The sequence below is a fragment of the Rhea pennata genome, chromosome 1 (assembly GCF_028389875.1).
Source record: "Rhea pennata isolate bPtePen1 chromosome 1, bPtePen1.pri, whole genome shotgun sequence".
Lineage (NCBI taxonomy): Eukaryota > Metazoa > Chordata > Aves > Rheiformes > Rheidae > Rhea > Rhea pennata.
Genome location: NC_084663.1, coordinates 211,123,347 through 211,145,973, shown reverse-complemented (window position 1 = coordinate 211,145,973; position 22,627 = coordinate 211,123,347). Strand labels below are relative to the sequence as shown.

Here is a 22,627-nt window from a genome sequence, read left to right as displayed (position 1 = left end):
GTCCTATTCCCTCAGCTGAACCACATGGATTTACTGATCCTAATGAGAGTTTGGCATGAGATGTTTAGTGGCGTGAAGTGGAATATAGGAAATGGAAGTGTCTGTGAGCCTTACAAGACTCCGGGGTTAAGGGGCAACTCAGGTGGCATTTTGAGGAGGGCTGCTCTCAGACTTAGACTTTTGAAATGAAAGTTAGAAGAGACTCACTCCTGTAAATCATTTTGTGGATCTAGTCGTAACCACTCAACGCTGGATTTTCACCTCAAAGCGCGACCAGAGACAGAGGCCACGGAGGTGAAGATAAATAAATACTTATCAGATTTAGCTGATGTTACAGGGGAAAGGCAGTGCTCGATACAGCCTTAGAGAGGTTCAGCGAGTGGATATTCTTAAAGCCAGTACAAATACCTGTATTGCCTTGAATATGGTCTAGAGATTTCGCCTCCACAACTGAGGACCAGAAAGCTGTTAATTCAAAGTTAACTCAAACAGTGGGACTGTTTACCGAAAGGGCTCTGGAGCATTTGGAGCCGGACCGAGGCTCTTCCCAGAGCTTTACACCATCCTCGTGACACACACCACTCATTACAGCCAGGTCACACAAGCTTAGATTCATCTCGGAAAAGATCAGAAGGAACTGTGTTTCTATGTGCACTAAATTATAGAAATGTCACTTTCTCACTGGAGCCTTACGTTTAAATGCGCGTAGAAACAAAATAAAACAAGAAAGAGGAACGAGCTACCAGAAAAACACCAGTTGTTTTAGATTTTAATACTTTTTGTTTGCAATTGTGGATGGCTTTTCAAATATCATTTATAATACGGTCGGCTATTTACAGTGCTTTTTGAGTGAATTAAAATTTTGTTTTAATTGTACTTGCTTTGCAAATTGACAATAGTGGTTGACATTTGCAAATTGATGGCTATTTATACGGTGACTTACTTATAAAATAGCTTTGTGGTTTATGTGACATTTTGCAACAGCCTTGATTGTTTAAGAGGGCTTTTGCTGCTGAAAGCTTGTCAGACTTCTCTCAACTACACCAGTCAGTTTAATAAAAGATCAAAGATTTTTTTTTTTCTCCTTTTTTTTTTTCTTTAGAATAGTTGACATTGGAAGGGACCTCTGGAAATTGTCTAGTCCATCCCCACTGCTAAAAGCAGGGTCAGATACAGCAGGTTACTGAGGGCCACATCCAGTCCGATCTTAAATATCTCTGAGGATGGAGACTCCACAACCTCTCTGGGCAACTTGTTCCACTGTTCAGCCACCCTCATGGTAAAAACGGGTTTTCTTAAGTTTAAATTGAATTTTCTGGATTGCTTGTGCCCTGCTGTGATACCCTTCCAGCAGATATCGGGGTCCTGGTTTATTCAGATACTGCTTCCTTAAAACATAAACCTTGAGCTATGCTGAAACATGGACCAATCTGAGGCACTGAAGGAAGGGGTTTTAATAGTTAATTAATTATATAAATTCAGTAGGAGAGATTTTTAGTGAATTTTTAGTACTAACCCCTGTTAGTACTCTTTGCCTGGAGAACAGAAAACAAATACCTACACAAAAAGGGAAAATAAAGGTGATCTCTGCAATTAGAAGCCTCTAAGTCTGACTTAAATGCTGTGTAAGATATTATAATAGTTCTTGAAAAAAGAATAATTAAAGACACAGAGACAAAAGGAAAGTGAGTAAATTACCTACATGGTCTTGTCAAAGGTGTCAGCCTTTGATAAGGCTGCTTTTTTTTTTTTTTTTTTTTTTTTTTTTTGTAAGCACTGATATCTTAGATAAGGTACTGCAGTGGATTTAGTCTATGCAGATTAAAAAAAGAAAATAAAAGAAGCTGAATACTAAATATGGTTTCTTGCAGGAAATTACTACTCAAGGAGGAGATGATGAACATTAATAGAAGAATGCTAAGCCAACAAAGAGCTGGCTAAGGAAGAGACTATAATAACTTTTATATTAACTTGGATGGATCAGATTGGAGAAAGGCTCACTTGTATTCCTCAGCGGTCAGTCTGAGATCAGTTCCACTTAATTCACTAGTGACTGAGAGATAAGAAGTAGGCAGATGATCATTGAACTTTTTGTTGGCAAAATTGGAAGGCATAGTAGAGAGCACTGAGCCACCACATCAAGAAAATCAGAGGAGCTTGTTGGAAAGAACAATAGAAGAGGGATGACATTTAAGAATGCAAGAGAGAAGTTTTGCTATGAACAGAAGAGCCGCTGCTTTTAGATAACACAGAAAGAGATTTGCAGGACAGCTATGAGATATGGGCATGATCACCTCGGCCCATCCCCATCCCTGTGGTGATGCCTGGTGCTGGCGCTGGGGCTGCCCCACTGCTCTGCTCCCTCAGGGCAGTGGGATGGGCCCTGCCTTAACAACAGTTATTGGTTTCTTTTCTTTTTTAATATACATTCATGTTTTGATCACCTCCCTGTTCCTCCTCTTCTCTGCAATGGTGAGGGCTAGAAGTGCATCTTAAAATGAACCTTGACCTGATCAAAGCTTAGAGTCCAGCAGTTGTGGCTAGAAGCAAACAAAAATATCATATATCACCTAACTCAGGAGAAGAACCATGAGAATCAGTTACATAAAGTCTCGACTTGTTTTATCTTATATGTGGTTCTCAAATCCATTGGCCCAGTCTCACCTACAACACTACTGAAAGGTATGTAGATACCAGGGAATGTCATTAATTATGTAAGGGGTAATGTCAGGGTGTTATTTCAGACTTATCTGGATCTGTAGTCAAACTCAGCCCCTGATGAAAATGGGAATTAAATTGTAAATGACTGTACAGGTGGACCACATGCGAAACAAGATGTCGATTTATACATCCGAAAGCATCAGAAGGCAAAATTTGCACAACTTTCCATTTTTCATTCATTTGGATATGATCCAAATTCCCTTGACATTTCAGCAGGCTTTCAGCAACATTTCAGCCCATTTTATACTCACGATATTTCAATAAGCTGTTCCAGAGATGTTTACCCAACTGAATCTTTTTGAACTGCATATTGCTTTTCTTTTTCATTGATTCATTCCCATTTCCACTAGGGACCAGAATGTATGTTGATTACAAAGTCTGTTTGCTAAGAGTACAAGAAAAGGTGTGTTTCAGGGAAAATTATGTAAATGTCCTTTACAGTTTGAATGCTCATCCTCTAAAACTTGCTTTGCATACGCCAGACTCATTTCACCTATGAAAAGTCATAAAAGGTTTTAATCAAATTTCACTCCTTCTCGATCCTCAGATGGATCTGAACCACAAAACTAAGCTGCAAGGCCTTACATCTTGTGTCAGATCCCAAGATAGATCCAGTCCAGCACATCCTCCCCCATCAAAAGCATGGAAGTTGGGAATGGGAATGGGAAATGGTGTGACAGTCTTTATCACAAACCAAATACAACTCTTGAATGCCCGATGGAGGTTATCTAATGCTACACTGGTTTAATCTGTGTATTACTACGTGCTGATCCATAAGGGAAGTTTTGTTGTTGTTGGGTTTTTTTGTTTTTGTTTTTTTTTTTTTTTTTTTTTTTTTTCTTCATTTGCACCTCTCTCTCAAGTCAGAGAGTCTGAAGAGCTATGAAAGACGAACAAATCAACTTAGAGAGGCCCGGAAAGGTCAGCTCTGCACGCTTTCCCATTACCTTCTGCCAAATATACAAGGGGGTTAAATTGTGGCACCTAATTCTGATGGAGATTGTAATGCAAGTAGGAAATAAAAAATATGAATTTGTTCCCATGACAAAGATAACAATGAGAACAAAATGTATATGCTATAGAGCCATTATAATTTCAAATCTCCAGTCTTATAATTTGCCTAAGGTGTTCTAGTAGCAGGCATGGTATTTTATATCACTGAGTCCATTTAATGTATTTTAGAATATAAATCCCCAATAAAGGGTTTAATTCAAATTCCGAAAAAATTCTTGACTCTTGATTACAATTTCAATTACCTGCAGTTCCTAACTGTTGATTTGTACTTATTGCTATCAAGTTCTTTGCTTTTCTATTCATTATATATAATTGCTACTTTCACTTGTTTTCTTGCCATTATGTTTCTAGCTTGAGTTTATAAAGAAAAAAATCTTCTGTAATCACTCTGTGATTGTGTGTGTGTGTCAAGGTAGTTTCAGACCTTTCCTAAAAAAAATAAATAAAAAAATAACCCATTGATCAATCTGAAATAAATTTGACAGATACAAAGGTTTCATGGCTATTAAGTTCTCATATGTTTTATGAAATGGGAATTTGTGTAGAGGCTAGAGGAATTATTACAGCCTCATTAAGAAAAACACTGCTTTGCAAGTTCATTTCATAGAATCATAGAATCGGTAAGGTTGGAAGGGACCTCTGGAGATCGTCTAGTCCAACCTCCCCGCTCAGTGGGGTCACCTACAACATCTTAGATGGGGTTGCATCCAGGTGGGCCTTGAAGATCCCACAGAAGGAGACTCCACAACCTCTCTGGGCAACCTGGTCCAGGGCTCCGTCACTCTCACAGGGAAGAAATTCCCCCTCACAGTCAGGCAGAACTTCCTGTGCTTCAATTTCTGCCCATTGCTTCTTGTCCTGTCACATGGGACAACTGAAAAGAGTTTGTCCCCGTCCCCTTGACACCCTCCCTTCAGGTACTTGTACACAATGATCAGATGCCCCCTCAGCCTTCCCTTCCCCAGGATGAAGAGGCCCAGCTCTCGCAGCCGTTCCTCATAGGGCAGGTGCTCCAGCCCTCTGAGCATCTTTGTAACCCTACGCTGGACTCTCTCCAGTAGCTCCATGTGTGTCTTGTCCTGGGAAGCCCAGAACTGGACACAGGACTCAAGATGAGGCCTCCCCAGGGCTGAGGAGAGGGGCAGGATCACCTCCCTCCACCTGCTGGCAACACTCTTCCTAATACACCCCAGGAGACCATTGGCTTTCTTGGCCACAAGGGCACATTGCTGGCTCATGGTCAACCTGTCATCCACCAGCACTCCCAGGTCTTTCTCTGCAGAGCTGCTCTCCAGCAGGTCAGCCCCCAGCTTATGCTGGTGCCTGGGGTTATTTCTCCCTAGGTGCAGGACTCTGCACTTGCCCTCATTGAACCTCATGAGGTTCTTCTCTGCCCAGCTCTCCAGCCTGTCCAGGTCTCTCTGAATGGTAGATTTCTTATTAGTAGAAAAGCCACTGTTGAGAATACTTTTCTGAATGGTATAGGTGAAAAGCTTCAGTTAGGGATCACACAAAGGTTTTGACACAAAGTGCTAGAGAAACTAAGTTTCATCAAGTCAATAGCTTTTAGGTAAGGAAACCTTCTTATGAGACTGCAAAAGTTTACAGATTTTTGGCAGTGCATAAAAGCAAAGGCTTCAACTGAACAGTTGACATTTTAGAAGTTTTCTCTCTCCAATCCTATTTCACATTAAACCATGACAGCAAACACTCCAGCTCTTGAGCCAGAGACTATCTCATGGTACATTTTACCAGAAACTTGTTAGTCAGCCCTAAGTATACATAATAAAATTTTATTTTCCATTTGAAAAGGCAGCTCACAAACAGCATATTTCACAGCATCTTCTTCTCTATCGTGATCAGTCTGGCAAGAATTCTGATTTCTAGTTTCTGGTTCATACGCACTCAAAATGAGAAAGTGTGCAACACTGCAGCCAGCCCCGGGACAGTCAGGTTTCATACTCTTCCCACCCATCATGCACACAATCTTGCATGAATCTATGTTTGAATATATATAAACTGCTTCCACCTCTTGATTATCAGCTCCTCAAGGCAGAGACCCTTTCATTTTATGTCCTGATTGTTCTTTACGTGTAGCAAAAATAGAGTGAAAATGATAAACTATTCTCTTCTATTATAATAGACAAAACTAAGGTCAGACATGCATAATTATATCAACTCCTTCTGTAGGTTTTTTTTTACAAATGCTTATATAGCCCAGTACCCTTAACTTATTGCTACCAACATCAATATCTTCCATAGTGACCAGTAAGAGGAATTACTGCATCACAGAGTTTTTTTTTTTTTTTTTTTAATACTTTTCAAATTCCATTTTAAAAATAGTAAGATTTTGGCTCTCGGTCTGAATTAAATTCTGTCCTATTGACATTGATGATAATGCTTTCACTGACTTCAGCTAACCACTTCTAGATTCTGAAAGGAATGGAGAAGTAATAGGAAGAGAGAGGAAGACTGAGGTATAAAGAATAATATTTATTCCTGCAAAAACATTTAAAAAGATAACCAATAAACATAAATTGGAACTTCATGAACATAGAAAAAGATTAACAGGTGAACTGATAGGAAATGTAGAATCTATTTGCATATTATTGGCCTTAGTAATACAGAAAGAAGGAAGAAAAATGGTGGAAAATAGTATCAGAATAGATTTATTTTTCAGATGTTATTAAAACTATAACCAAAGCAGACACAATTTAAGCTTTAATATTATCATCATGAAAATTACTTGTTTTGCCAAGTATAATTATGATCCTATCCAGAAATTCTGAAGGCAAACAAATACAAAAGAAGAAAGAGACCTTGAATGCATAACAAGGGAGACTGTAAACACAAAATATTATTTGGTTTAAGCACCTCATCTGAAGAATATACTTGACCACATTCACAAAATGCAATTACAGCCTTACTTGGGAGCTGATAATGGTCTTCTTTTCTCAGTAATCTCTACCTTTGGAAGAAATAGGAATTATAATGGCTTTACTCTCATGACTTAAGAATAATAAAATAGGTAGTATATTAATTGGTTGGCAAATGTCCTCTGTGGATAAAGGAATTGAAACTTCTTCAGGATATTTCTTCTCTCACAGAAATCCAGACTCTGTACCTGAAATTGGTTGTAGTTCCTGAGCTTGGCTGGATTTGTATTTGTTAGCTGAATTGTGTACTTAAAATACCCTTCTGAAGCTCTCCTTGTTTTTCCGTTACTATTGCTTTGTAACTAATTAAAAGAAAGGTATCTGACTTAAAAATAGATAGAAATAGTTGTATAGAGCATCAGTCTGATCTGCATGGGTACCCTCTCCTCTCAATACCTGCATAGGTACCTTCATCCTCTCAATATTTCTGTGATATATGGAAACATGATTATTCCTAGCTAAAGGTAAGGAACTGATGCACAGAATAGCGCATCTAAAAACCAACGTCCCAATTTTCATGTTCCTTGGTGAAGAGAGTCAGGCACTTAGGAATTGCCAGCTACACCTGACGTAGGATGCACAAATGAAACAACAGGGAAGAGAGAAAGAGAGAACAAAGTTTGTGGGTCCCTCCTTTCAGGGGGGAGTTTCCTCTTAATCACTGATCCACAAAGCTACTCGTTCTTGATTTCATCCTCCAGCCCAATAATTTTTCTCTCCAAAGTAGACTTTCAGAGGAACACAAATTAGTTTACCCCATTCAATTATTTGCTTCAGAGCAATCAACACGCACCAGTCAAGAACTGTAAGTTTTCACCTTTTCACAAAATAAGACCTGGGGGAACTGTCATAACAAGCTTTCCAGCACCCCATATGAACTACCAAACTAGAAAGCAGCTGGATGCCTACAAAGGCACAAGCACAGATCCATCGCTCTCTTCAAGACCTTCACCTATGAGAGTCTCGATCAACGAGGGGTCACCTTGGTCTCTGCTGTCTGGAGGAGCTTGGGAGGCACAAGGTGAGATCATCGCAACAAACAGCATGTTTTGGCTTTTGAAACCAAATGGGATTTACAGGTACTTGGAGGCTATTCTAACTTGGGGAACTTAGGGAGCACACCTAGCAAGGGGACAAAAGTGTCTTTAAATTGTTCCCTTCTCATCTGCTACACCAATGTCTTCTTTTTTTTTTTTTTTTTCCCAAGATCATACTAAAACCAGCCCTATTTACCTCTCACTTTTATCCATCAGACACAAGTAAAATATCTAATTTAATATAAGGGAAAGGAGAATCAGACCCTCCAATTTATGAGCTGTGTAACTCCCCAGAAACCCAAATAAAGTGTGATTTAGTGCAGAACCAGGCCTTTTACAATTGCAGACCCAGTTTTATACGTTTCAAGACCCTGACTCCATCCTGCATTACTCAGCAGTGCTGCTGTCAGACCGCAGGAACGCAGCCGAGAGTCATTCCCCAGGTGTTGTGTTCGCTCCATAAAACATGCCTTAACAACTCGGTCCCTAACGATTTTGTATGCTACGTGCCACAAAGTGGAGACAGTGAGGGCCAGCAGGTCAGCATTAATCATTTCCTGGCAGACAACATTATGAAGTGATGCCATTGATATTAGTTAAATAGCTTCACAGAAATAACCCGTGCAACAGAGAAGTCTCCCTCGCGTCCGACCAGGTACTTTAATAGAACTGTCAAATGCTTCATCTGACTCTTTTTTTGCCTGGCACTTTGATTAGACATTTACACATGAGCGTAGGGATTGTACACAGCCATAAAACCAGATCTCTCTGTTCATACTGGGCTAAAATTTCATACCGGTGACTGTGGTGGAAAGAGCCGTAGATTCACACATTAAAAGCTCATGTGCTGTTACCTACCAGATAATTGGAAGAGCAGAGCAGAACAATTCATGTTTAATCATATCAGCGCTACTGTAACTCTCTAGTGGTTTAACTCCTCCCTTCTAAGCAGCCAATGTCGAACATATGCTGAAAACCGCAACAGCACTGATGCCGCTCTTAATTGCCTCCTCCATTGCTAAAAAGTCTCTTTACGAGCATTGCTCTGTGATGCTGGGACTCAGAATCGCAAGCCCCATGCTGGGCTATTCCACTACCTGTTTATTATAGGTAATTAGAGAATGCAACAGTGACTTTGAAGTGCTGGGATGCCTTGAAATACGTTACTTCTCTGTTTCTGGGTGCATAGGCAATCAGCCCTATAATTTTCTTAATTATCTTAGAACCTTTTTTTTTTTTTTTTTTTTTTGCTTTCTACAACAATTGAATATGATTTTCCTAAATAAGTAAAACATTCTGATTTTATGGCTAAGCTTTAAATTCTCTTCTTTAGCAGGCAAAAAAAAAAAAAAAAAAAAAAAAAAAAAGCCCTGTGAGAGTAAGTGTACTAAAGTATACATAATATATTCACATAATCACAGAATGGTTGAGGTTGGAAGAGACCTCTGGGGATCCTCTAGTCCAACCTCCCTGCTCAGCAGGGTCATTTAGAGCATGTTAGACAGGGTTGCATCCAGGCGGACCTTGAAGATCCCACAGAAGGAGACTCCACAACCTCTCTGGGCAACCTGGTCCAGGGCTCTGTCACTCTCACAGGGAAGAAATTCCCCCTCACGCTCAGGCAGAACTTCCTGTGCTTCAGTTTCTGCCCATTGCCTCTTGTCCTGTCACACGGGACAACTGAAAAGAGTTTGTCCCTGTCCCCTTGACACCCTCCCTTCAGGTATTTGTACACATTGATCAGATCCCCCCTCAGTCTTCCCTTCCCCAGGATGAAGAGGCCCAGCTCTCGCAGCCGTTCCTCATAGGGCAGGTGCTCCAGCCCTCTGAGCATCATTGTAGCCCTACGCTGGACTCTCCCCAGGAGCTCCATGTCTCTCTTGTCCTGGGGGGCCCAGAACTGGACACAGTACTCGAGATGAGGCCTCCCCAGGGCTGAGGAGGGAGGCAGGATCATCTCCCTTGACCTGCTGGCAACACTCTTCCTAACACACCCCACGAGGCCATTGGCCTTCTTGGCCACAAGGGCACATTGCTGGCTCATGGTCAACTTGTCATCCACCAGCACTCCCAGGTCTGCAGAGCTGCTCTCTAGCAGGTCAGACCCCAGCTTGTACTGGTGCCTGGGGTTATTCCTCCCTAAGTGCAGGACTCTGCACTTGCCCTCATTGAACCTCATGTGGTTCCTCTCCGCCCAGCTCTCCAGCCTGTCCAGGTCTCTCTGAATGGCAGCACAGCCCTCAGGTGTATCGGCCACTCCTCCCAGCTTGGGATCATCAGCAAACCTGCCAAGGATGCACTCTGTCCCCTTATCCAGGACATTGATGAAGAAACTGAACAGGACTGGCCCCAAAAGGGCTCATCCGGGATTTGAACCCGGGACCTCTCAGACCCAAACTGAGAATCATACCCCTAGACCAATGAGCCACCTGGTTTGTATATTCATACCTAACACTAATTCCTCTATACAATGGTATTTTGTTCAAAACAAATATGAGAAACAAGCACAATAAGGTAAAGCAATGGGTTAGGCAGGATTGAAAAGGTTTCTAAGAAAGTTTTTTATCTGTTTTACAGCATCTAAAAATATGCTTAAGACTTCACAACGATATAGAGCAGCAAGAACTCTGGTAAAATAAGATCCTGGTTCATATGACACTGTGGTAGGACAAAGGACCTAAAGGTGGATGCAAACCTAAGCTCAATGACTTTATGATCTGCTTACATTTTAAGATGACATAAAGGTGGTTTACTGTAAACAGAATATGTCTCTGAGATTTCAGTTCTGAACCTCAGTTCTGTATATATGCCCCTACTATGTGTAAGTATATGCACAAACACAAAGACAGAATATGAATATTTCAGCTTCTATGGAGATATATTGATATATCTAATGCAAGGATCACCAAACAGGACTAGTCTACAGGTGCAGGACATATATAAAGATGCATTTAAATGCAGAAAGGTAAGCAGAGTTGAATGTCACTGGAGAAGAGTACGTGGTTGCTCAGAGACAAGTGCACTGTTTCTGTCACCCAAGAGACTGATAAGGAATTGATAAGGCAGTGGCATTCTGAAATGAGTCGGGTTTGTTTGTTTGTTTACGAGAGTAGAAAGTTCATGCACGTGCATAAGGATTTTCTGATACTTTTCTTTGCTTTCTAGCACAGGTACCAACATGCCAACTAGAATCTCCATTTTCTTCAGCCATCAGTATTTGCCTTCTGGTTGTTAACAGTGATTGATTCCTCATGTCAGGAGTCAAATGTCAGAGAAGGTCCTTTCAGAAACTCACAATGCAACAGCATGCACAAAGCTATGCATCAAGCCAGCAGTGCTGTCAAAAAGCTAAAATGGCAGAAACAAATGAGGTCTAAAAACCCGTTACAAGGACATAGAGCTGTGTTCCACTCACGTAGGTGGTACACTGGCTGTTACTCCAGCAGCAGGGGCTCTTTACAAAGTGGTGCTTTGCTAAACATCTTCTGAGTCCAGCAAACACAGATCATGGCCACTACAGAAATCTTACTGCAGGTCTGAACTCTTCTGGCTGTGAGTGGTTCACCACATGCTGTTGCCTCAAGGGTTTGTAGCTCACATATAGTGTGACTCATAGGTATCTAATGCGGCAGAGGAAGTCCATCCTCGATGTCAGTAAGAACTTCATTATCAAAAACATGATGCTCAGTTCAGATAATTATCTGTATGTGATAGGACACCACACTGGGTACAAATCCCATGGTCAATTCTTTCTAATTTTGCTGTTCCTTCATGTTGCCTATGTAAGGATTTCATCTTTACCATTCCTAATACATGAAACAGTCATTTTATTTACATTTACCTCATAAATTCTCTCTCATTACAAATCACAGCCCTCCATCCAGCTGTGACTCAGTTTTGTCCTCATCACCACACTGAGACACGAACAGGTCAAGCATCACCCCTGCTGTTTTCCCATGCCTAATACCTGTACAGCTTTCTCCATTCTTAGTGCTTGTTACTTATAACTGTAAATAGTTATTTTAAATAAGAATTAGGTTTCAGATTAATGAAAGCACCTTCTAACACTAAATGTTTTAGGGTTATGGCTAATGGTGAACAGAAAGGGAGAGATAATGGAATGACTTCAAAATGCATGACTTTTTTCATGCCATTGGAATGATTTCTATGGCATTATGGATTTATTTCTATGGCACTCTTTTTTATTATTATTTTTAACATACTTAGTAGATGAAGAATCTATGAAAATAAAGAGGAAGAACTGCAAAATTCAGTAAAAACAATGCCAAATACAGAATATATGTTCTTGTTCCAGTTAATAAAACTGTATTGGGGGATCAAAAAGTTGGCTAGAAGAAATCAGTCTTTGTAGCCATCCTGTTTCATCCAAAGAAACCTTACATATTGGTCTTCTCATTCTCAAGACTGAAAATCCATTATGGTTAACACAACCTCTTTCTTTCCAGCCAATGCTTAGAAAATGTTTTAAAAATGAAAACTTAAAAAAGAAGTCTGATCTTGCACACCCCTGACATCAGCTGATGATGCCTAATCTTTCCCTTCTGGGATGCTGAGCAATTAGCTGTGTTTAATTTTCAAAATGAATTTATATATATATATATAAATATATAAAAGCCTGACAAAAGGTTGCCAAGATACGGATTTCATTAGACTCTAAACATGAACCAGATTTTTCAATTCAGAATGGGCCAAGGTTTCAAGAAGACAAGACCAATTTAAGTTCAGTGCTGAATCTAAACTAAAAGGCCGAATTTGCTGGACTTAAAGCAAAGTAAAGGAAAAGCCCGACAGTTTCAGATGCATTTTTCTTTAAATTTGAGGTCTTTAAAGTTCACATCACACAGATGACTAAGTGGTGGAAGGTTGATTTGCAATCTTCGCAGCTGCCAGTTGTTTTCCTCAAGAGGATTTTTTTTCCTTTTCTTTCTTTTCTTTCTTTCTTTCTTTCTTTTTTTTTCTGCCAGATTGTACAAATCAATGCTTATTCCAAACATGAAAAGCATTGTTTTGAAAACCATTTAAGGTTGCCAAGGAAACTACAATGTTGTCACTCTCACATCATTTATAAAACCTATGCACTTTATGGCAAGGAAATGAATAGTCAAAGGCATTATAAATCTTATACTGACAAAACAATGAACACATGCATTATTTTCCTTGGAAATATAGAAATGGAAAGATGAGACCTCTGATCCTAAGAATTCAATAACATAGGTTTTTCCCTTGCAAGCTAACAGTAAATTTCTTTTAGCCATCAACTATGAATATATATTTTTTCTAAGTTTCAGCCAAGCAGAAATATATTCAGAATGACATACAAATTCAATGCTTTAAAAAAGTGACCACCCAGATAGAAGGGCTGACTTTATGTTGTTCAGGAATGCCGTAAATGTGCTTTGATTATGAAAATTAAGCCTCAAAAATCCCCAAATGAGCAGCCAAACTAGGCTGCCAGTGTCTGGCTTAAATTAGATCCCGTACTTGAAAATATTGATCGTTGTGCCTAATGTTGTTCCTACTCAAGTAGATGGTGAAAGAAAAATCCTATTGGCTTCAAAGAGAGAAATGTTATGCCCACACTTCCTACCACATTCATAGTAGCAAAATTAATTCAAAATGCAACAGTATTTTCTGTTGCTATGGGACAGTTGTTAAACCACTCTGATTTTCTAAGACAGTGTTATAGGATGAAAATAAAAATCACATTTTAACCAATCCAGCACTTATGTAAGGACTAATGTTTTTCCATTAAAACATTATGCCTTGAAGAATATGCAACACCCTCAAAATCTTTTTTGCATCTTTTCGCATGTTCCTCAGTTGTTTGCTGAATGAAAAGAAATAGTATCCACATGAGCTTTCCCCCATAACTTATCCGTATTTTCTTCTTTCATCTCCATATCGGCAATTTATATGTTGCAGTTGTTTTCGTGTTGCTTTCGTTTATGTTTTTCTTTCCTTCCTTCCTTCCTTGCTCCTTCCCTTCCTCCCTCCATTCTTCCCTTTCAACGTTATTACCAAAGTAACTCAAGATGTTAAAAAAAAGTAATTGACATTAACTTGCTAATTTAGACCACCTTTAGGCAGGCACAGAGGTGTCAACCAGCTCTGTCAAACAGCTCTGTTAAAGAACTACATTTCCAGACCAAATCAAGACCTGAGGCTAATGACACATTATTTTTCAGCAGTTTGTATGAACTTTTGGCTTGTCAATTAGCATCACAAAAGACCAGTCACAGTAAACAAACCATTTCTTGACCCAAGTCCACAGTGCATTAAGAGACAACTACTATTTTCCTACCTTGGAAATGTCTTCATAAATAATGCTTTTGTTCATGCTTCACCTCCACCCCAAACAGCCAAACCAAACGTTAAACTTCTGTTCAGCATTTATTCACATCTTCAATACTCTGTAGAAAGAAATCAGCATTTGATTGCACAAAGACACTTTAAGACACTTTACCGGTACTTTCTACCCTATGCTAATAGACAACAAATCTTAGATCACCAATAATAAAATAAAATAAGTTGTTGATGATGGACTGGTCTATAAGCCGCTGAGGAATATATATGACAATAACTGATTCCTGGTGAGGCAGAAGAATGAAAATATACAATGGGGTAACCAGGAGCAAATGATGTTGAAAAAAGATTCAGCACCAAAAAAACTAAAGCAATTAAAATAACTGGATGCAAAGAATAAATAACAAAGAAACTGAAAATACACTGTTCTTGTGAATGTGAAGTGAAGTACCAACAGTGAAAAGTTCAGTTATAGGTCATGGAAACTGCTCCATGAAGACAACAACATGTCTGCTTGACCTATGACAGCAAGGGATGGATATCTCTACTGTACTCAGCTTTTAGTTATGAAATGCTGTCACCTGTAGCAGGATATATCTTTCCTTAGCTGCCTAAAAAAGATCTACTTATATAACTACTCGCGGTACTGGCAAGACTCTAGCATGGAACAGGAATTTAAAAGACATTCCTGAAGTTTACTAAAAGTGCATCCAATGCCATCTACTCAGCCACGTGGCTCTATCCTTGAACGAATTATCCATAGCACTTTGCCTTCATTCACTCTAGATTAGTTTGATCAATGCAGATGAAGTGCAGCATTGTGTAAAAGGCAATGCAGCTGTCAACAGTGATACATTTAGAGGGGGAAAGTCAATAGAGATATGTGAAATGTTACTGACTGACGCATATCTCAGCAGACTCCGGGGCTGTTCGATCCGTGCTTTACACACCGGCCTTGTGCTTAGCGAAAGGATGGTCCTGAGGGCAAGGCTTGGAGCGGGGACTGAAGGAGATCTGGCTCCAGCTGCTGATTCACTACAGAATTCTTAGCATAAATGTATATCGGTGTGCTGGTCACTGAGGCCTAGATCTGCAAAGATATCAACCTCAGGTATCAGGCTCCCTGAGTTGTATAAATACTATTATATTAATTTTTCAAGATGCATATCAAAAAGGGTATGTAGTTCACCTCTTTATTTTTCACCTTTGTTTCTTTCCTGTACCGTGCCATCAGGCATTTCCTATTATTGGGATGTATTTTTTCAAAGCATTTAATTTTGCTGTTCAATATTTCCTTTTAATCGTAGTTGAAAAAGCTCTCTGTGGAACTTTGAGTCGACAGAATCAACAGCAACAAAGTACAGGAGGTTTCTGGTGAATTAATCACTTTAAACCCATCAGTAATAGACAGCATTGAAAAGTAGCAGTAAATATATCTTGCCAACCTACATTTCCATGTTGGCAGAAATAAGAAGTTTTGCACTCAGAATAAGTAAAGATTAATGATGCTGAAAAGTGCAGAAGTGTTCTGGATCGGCTTATGTAATCCTTTACAAATCTTGTAACTAAACCAAATTGCAAGCACCTAACTCTGTAGAGATCTGCATATCCTGCTGGATGTTTGCAAGGTTTCCATAGAGAAAGAGTAACATTTTTGGTTGTCTTTTGTGCAATGGACAATGTTACTTTTCTCACGATTTTTATAAGGTACTTAAACTATTCATCTTGACTTCCTTTAGAATGCGCATAGAAATACAGCACTTGGAGAAGGTGCTTCATCCAGTCTTAGAGTAGGAGTCTTTGACCAGTGGAATTAGTTGCCTCGTTTCTCTCCTTTGAGTAATGAATGAGGTAGCTGCCTTAGGATAGACATCTAAAGTTACATGAGAATGCCACAGAAGAGTTTACCTGTGTTATAACTCCAACATATTTCATCTAGTCCTAGTGAAAAGCAAGCATATTGTCTCAGCCTACGTGCAAAATAGTTAATTTATCGTGACAAAGGGTAAAGAACAACTATTAAAAAATATAAAAGTGATTTAGAGAAATTGTGTGAACTTCTTAATACACAGAATTTTAAATACAGGAATACCCCTGGTGGCATGAGTTTTGTGTTTTTTTAACCTAAATAAATATTGTCATTTTCAACATTTTAAGTTAATTCTTATCCCTTTTTCTTCTTATTTTTTTTTCTGTAAATGAAAATTTTAGTAATAAATTTGATAAACCTCTCAAGAGAAGATGAATGAGAATGCCATAGAAAAAGTCATAGGGCCAGAGAAAAAGTGGAGCAATTTTTTTTCACAAATGCTTCATTATGAATACAAACACGTTTAACATTCATCTACTAAAGTAACAGCTGTGCATTTACTGAAGGAGTTTAGAATGATTAATCTTCTGTTTTCTCCCATCATCACCGGCTTTGTGGTGTTGAATCCCACATCAAGTGTTGCAATGGTAACCGCAGGCTAGCGCTGCTTACTGGGTCAGTTTGGCACTTTGTCTCACCCTAGGTAATATAATGCCCACAGTCATAATAAACTTTGTTTTCTCTGCTCAGAGATGCACCAAAACTGGTGGAAGTTCGCTAGTGATGCAAACATTTGTCTGCTAAGCCTTGACAGTCCACTCAACTCACACGAAGAGCTCACAAAATGCACCTACAGCATGCAATGTCAGAGAATTTAGTCTCACTCAAGCTTTAGCAAAACGCCAAATACTCTGGCTATATTTGGGCTCTTCAGCGCAATCCTATTAAATATGCATTTCACATGGTGCCCATTAATCTTGCGAAGCACGGTTCTGAGTTACTCAATCTTGTGACATAATGGATTCCTTTCCTACCCCTTGGATGAGCAATCAAACGGAGATTGACTTTCTTCATTTAGTCAAATAGATTTATCTAAGCCATGTTTCAAGTGACTAGATTAAGTAGGGCAATGTGGGTTTTTTATGTCTGAAGAAAAATCCATTTAATAGAACTGTTCCTTTGATTTTAGAGTGAGAATTACTATCAAAACACTAGACTCCTTCCTCTGTAGTTTTTTTGTTGTAATGATCTAGACAGTCTTATCTGCCTGTACTTCAATTGAGGGTATTAATACTCCTGTGACATGTCTGCAATAAAGTATGTTCCTGGACACAAAAGACAAAAAGCCTCCTCGCATGAGGCCAGTTATGCACTTTGCTATATGCAGCGATGAGGACAGTGAACAAATGTCCTTTTGTTATTATGTCACAGAAACGATTTTCATGAAGGATTAATTCGTTATAAAACAACAAAAGGGCATTTTCTTTTCTTGCTCATAATTAATTAAAGGAGGACAAAGGTTCCGTGCAATAGAGAAGCGTGATTAGCTTGCTGCAGGGAATTTAACCTCTCCATTACGTTCTTGAGGTGATGCAGAAACAAACTCTCTAGTCCGCGTGTATTCTGGAGCCCTCTGCTGAACCGAGGTAGAACCTCCTCGTTCTTTGTCAAGACCCTATTAAGGTAATGAACACCTCAACTGCACGTTATCAGGAGACAAATCTCGAGAGGAAGAAAAAAAAAATCCTTAAGATTTCTCCTGAGACTTTCACAGAAGGAAATAAGAGAAATACACGTGTGTGTGCGTGAGTGTGCATGTGTATGTAACACGGACACATATAATATGAATTCAAGATGAGGCTAATATGATTAATCTCAGATTATTTCTGAATTTTAATCTGTAACATGATGACTGATGATATGCTGCATTATATAAAAAGAATCTATTATAATCTTATCAACTAGACATCTGTAACGTTGAAAGTGAGTAGACAACAGGAAAATATATTTGAGGAAATTTAGCTCATAAAATTAAAACAGAGTAAACACTATCCGTTGCTTGTCCAGCATTCGAGAATGAAGACGGGAAGTGCTGAACATTTCTATTATCCTAGTCCTTATGATTTTCCCTTGCCATTCTAGGTCTTGCAGCTCTAAAGACTTCCTGTAGATTCAAGGGGGTTAGCATATATCCATATGGGCTGGAGAAAGTGGAAAAGGAAGCAATCAGTCCTTGAGCATCAAGGAGACTGGTTCTTGGATCAAGAGACCTCAAATAATTATCTGTTCTGACATAAAATATGACTCTAGATTAATGCGTAATGGATGTTCCACACATCCGAGAGAAAGACAAATTCCACCACAGGGACCTGAGTATTGGTATATCTTGATATCAAATAAACTATCATCAATAATTAGAGAAAACTCTGGAAACACAATGGAGGAGTCATTTCTAAAATGATTAGGTTTGTTTCCTGATCTGTTGAATTATATTAATATTTTGATGCAGTATAAATCAGACATTCAAACACCAGGGACTCAGATGTGGGAGATACCACCCTAATATCCTATTCTAACACAGCAGAAAAATATTCCTTTCTAATATGTTCTTTATTATTGGCTGCACATTCCTTTTTAGAAGGATATGAAGTGTAAAGTGACCCTTGATTTTCTGTGACTTACAGAACTGAGTTCATACAGAACACGGAAGAAACTGTTTATGTTTCCATCGGAGAGAGGCTCCAGTGATACTATCAGAAGCTGAGCCCAATATTAGGAAATCAGCACTGCTTCAAGCGTGCTCCCACTTTACTGTAGGCTTTCTTTTTAAGTCTTCCTTTGAGGTACCAACAAGATCTGTGTCACCTTGATCAAAAAAAAAAAAAAAATCTGATAAAACCTCCCCCCCCCCCCCCACCCCCCCCCCCCCGGAAATCTGCTTTTTAGAAACAACTGATGAAACAGCTGTTGTAGTCAGGAATTCCTAATGGTAACTTAAATGCATATGAACGACTTAATATTAAAGAAGTTTTTAAAATAATCTAAAAGCGTTTCCAACTCCTCCAAAACTGCAGCCTCTTCAGGAAGATTCAGCACAGTGACATAACAACACAAAACTATTTATCAATAAAATTACTTAACAAGAACTCTGTATTACAGGTCTCCTACTGGGCAGATCATTATATGGCATAAGCATGTCAGCAGAACTATGGTGACTTACACGCAGTGATAATTCCGACCATATGATTAAATTATATTGTAGTATTAGCAATTGAAATGTAATATTAGGGCTGAAGATCATGAAAAATGAAAATTATTCATTTAAATCTAGACCTTGTCTTGGAAATTAAAATGTGTGTGTGTGTGTGTTTTGTTGTTTTTTAAAGCATCTTATATGATGAGCAATAAACAGATGATTTGGAGAACAGCTGAGGTATAGTTAATGTTATCTCACCTGATGGCACGTTTGATTTAAAAGAACAGAAAACTTTGACTATGACTGACCAACTGTCTGCCTAAGACGGCAGTTTTGTCTTGTTCACACTTTGCCTTTCTGCACTGCACAGCCCATACCGCATTTTCTTCTGAGCTCTAATTCAGAGAGCTTGTTTTAAAAAATGGCACAGATTAATACCGAACTAACTGTAAAACCTCGGAAAAACGGGCTACGATTATGTAAGCTTCCCAGATCAGCAAAATGTCTTATCAGCAGATTTCACTGGCCCAGCAACAGCATTTTTTGTTGAGATCTGCACTGCTACTTCCCAAGGTCCCATGCCAAAATGAACCCATATCGGCACTGCTTGATAATGCTTCATAGTTATATGAATAAAAGGAGATGTATCTTCTGTTCTTTGAAGGTTGTGCACCAGTCTCTAAGGTTTCCTCATTCAGCACTATCTCGTTTTAAGGCAAACCTCAAGTGTAAGATATGGGAATCAGAATGAGGTACTAAATCAGTGGTGCCTTTTCCAGTAGTCCTGGAGAAGAAGAGCAAGGGAGTACAAAAACAAATAAATAAACTGCTAAAATTGGATGACATAACCTACTAAAAAAGCAAAGCATTCCTTCTTTTAACTTCCTCAGACCACTCCTCCAGCTGCTGTTTTTCCTGTAGTCTAATTCATTATAAAGTATTCAATTCTAAAATCAAGTAGATAATATTTTGACCTTTGTTGGTATGATTCTCCACTACAGCATATCCAGACAGATAACCTTCATATTTGACCCCTCCTTCCTCAGATTAGACTTTTAACTGAAGGCACAGTACTAGGAGCACAGTCTCCTTATTTGTTTTTATTTGTTTTGAATGGATGGACACTTCTAGAGGACAATTTAGATGTTCGGTTAGATGAATAGCCCCCTGGAAATGTCTTCTTCTTTCCTTTGACTGAGAACCGGTTGGACAAGGCTCTCATCAACGAGATCTAATTTCAAATTAAGACCCAACTTTGAAGCTGGCCCTGAGATAACTAGGTTGAGAGGGAGGGTTGACCAGATGATTTCCAGAATTTAAGTTACTTTATGATTCTAGCTATGTTTCTTATTCAAGCACTTTCCGAAGCATCTAATAGCAGGCAAGTTGGGTCTGGGACTCTGAGCATATAGCACTGTGCTCATATACCACTAAAACCTAAACCTTCAGGAAAAAAAAATGTAATTTTTTCCTTAATAGGCAATACTTTATTACTGTCACAAAACTGTAGTTAAGGAGAAAAGTCTTTCAATCACACAGTAAAATGCTCTTAGCATCACAATAGGATATGTGGTCAGAAAGAACATATATTTCCTTTCCTTTGCAATGGTAATGAGAACTCTTTTTCAAAGAGCACTATTGTCCACATAAATTATTCACCAACAGAATAGACTGTATATAGATTTCTTAAAAGGAATATTCCATTAATATGACAAATTACATCTTTAGCGCTGAAATGCTTAGTTACCTCCATGAATTTAGCTGGGAAAGACACACCATCTTATATTTCACATTGTGACAGTGTATTCAGTAGACCTATTCTTAAAAGCTTTGAATTCAAGCATCCTGGGGTTCAGGCATGTATAATATCAACATTAATTTATTTAATTTTAGGTTACCATTAGTTTTACTGTCATATAATAAATACACATAAATGCCCATTGGCTTCATCTCATTTCCTTTCATTTTTTATCCGGAGGGACAATTCCTATACTTCCATCTCTTCCTTTTCCTTCAGTGTAGCAGTTAACTAGGAGTTTTCTAAAGTTTAATCCACCAGCGCTTCCTAGCCACACGAAGATGTGAGATGAAACATACCATATTAACGGAAAGTGCTTTTACTCCTACTACTAGATTAAGTTTTGTTTGCTTTTTAAAGGCATTTTAACCATGCTGATTCAAGCAGCACTGGGTGCTCAAGCGTTTTTATCATGAGGGCTTTGTGAAAAGGCTTTATATTGCTTCTGATTTAGTGCAGCATCGTTCGCTTACATCTGACACTTAGCTAATTTAAATATTTTAACCATGAGATGCAGGTCAAGGTGTACTGTTAATTACAAAAAAAAAAAAAAAAAAAAAAAAAGTTGTTCCCTTTGAAAAAGCTCCTTAACAAGAACAGATGAAAGGCAGTGCAGCTGGCAGTGAAATAGTGTGAAAGCACGGCTCTCCTTCAAAGGCCGTGTTTACAGAATGTAAGGTCACTTTGGTAGGAATTGAAAATACAACCACAATAAAGTAGCTCCAAGGAATCATTCTAAAGGCAAAGTAAACTTCAATTAAATCCCTCTTTTCTTTCTTTTTTTTTTTTTTTCCTTTTTTTTTGGGGGGGGGAGGGGATGAGAGCACTCTGAAAACTTGCTGAACAAAACTAAACTTCACATCCACTTTCAAGGTGTGCTACGAAGATACATCCACAATGCATTACAGTTATCAGTGAGAGAAAAAAAGTAAAAAAAAAAAAAAAAAAAGAAAAAAAACAATGACAAGAAGTTTTTACTGAGAGTTTGGCTTCACATATATATTTCAAATCTGGTTGCACAGTAACTTGCAAGTCTTCAGGAACTGTTTGCCTCTGTCGGGTGAACTCTATGAGAATATCAGTATTCTGATTATACAGTGAGCTGAATTACCTGTTAGAGCTAAACATTCACCAGATGATAATGAACCTGCTTTTTGCTTTGATTGGCCACACCACCAGATTAAGCTGCTAATATAGAAAGCGACAGATGTCAATCACTGCAGCACTGCAGCAATCTGCTAATGACTAAGCTTATGCGCTTTAATAATCCTGCTTATTTTAATGGTAAAGGGTGGAAAAGCTGAAAGAAAAATTGATTAGAGCAATGAATTGCTTATTTTAAAAGATGCGATTTTAGCATAAATTCATTTTTTAAACCATCTTGTGCTTGATTGCATATCATTTTTCTTACTAGTGTGGTATTAGTAGTAATTTTGCATTACAGAAGAGGAAAAAGAAAGGGAAAGGGAAAGGGAAAGGGAAAGGGAAAGGGAAAAGGAAAGGGAAAGGGAAAAGGAAAAGGAAAGGGAAAGGGAAAAGGAAAAGGAAAAGGAAAGGGAAAGGGAAAGGGAAAGGGAAAGGGCGGGTACTGAAGAGAGTTGAGCCCTCTTCTGAGGGCACACGCTGAACTGAGCAAGCCTTGGTCCTTCTCGGAAGCAGCAGGTGATGAAACCCCAAAGTAAAAACCATAAATTATCCTGAGAACGTGGATCTGAACACTGAACTCACAGCTGAGTAGGCTAATCGCTTCCCGACGTGCCCTCCTTCTGCTCCAGCAGAAATTCAGAGGCG

At 38.8% G+C, this 22,627-nt stretch overlaps 1 non-coding gene across 1 annotated transcript; it reads right to left on the bottom strand.

Moving 5' to 3' along the window:
* Positions 1-10,063: 10,063 nt before the first annotated feature.
* TRNAP-UGG (transfer RNA proline (anticodon UGG)) lies at positions 10,064-10,135 on the bottom strand. Its single transcript has one exon. It is a non-coding gene; the product is annotated as a tRNA-Pro (tRNA).
* Between the last annotated feature and the right edge of the window lie 12,492 nt (positions 10,136-22,627).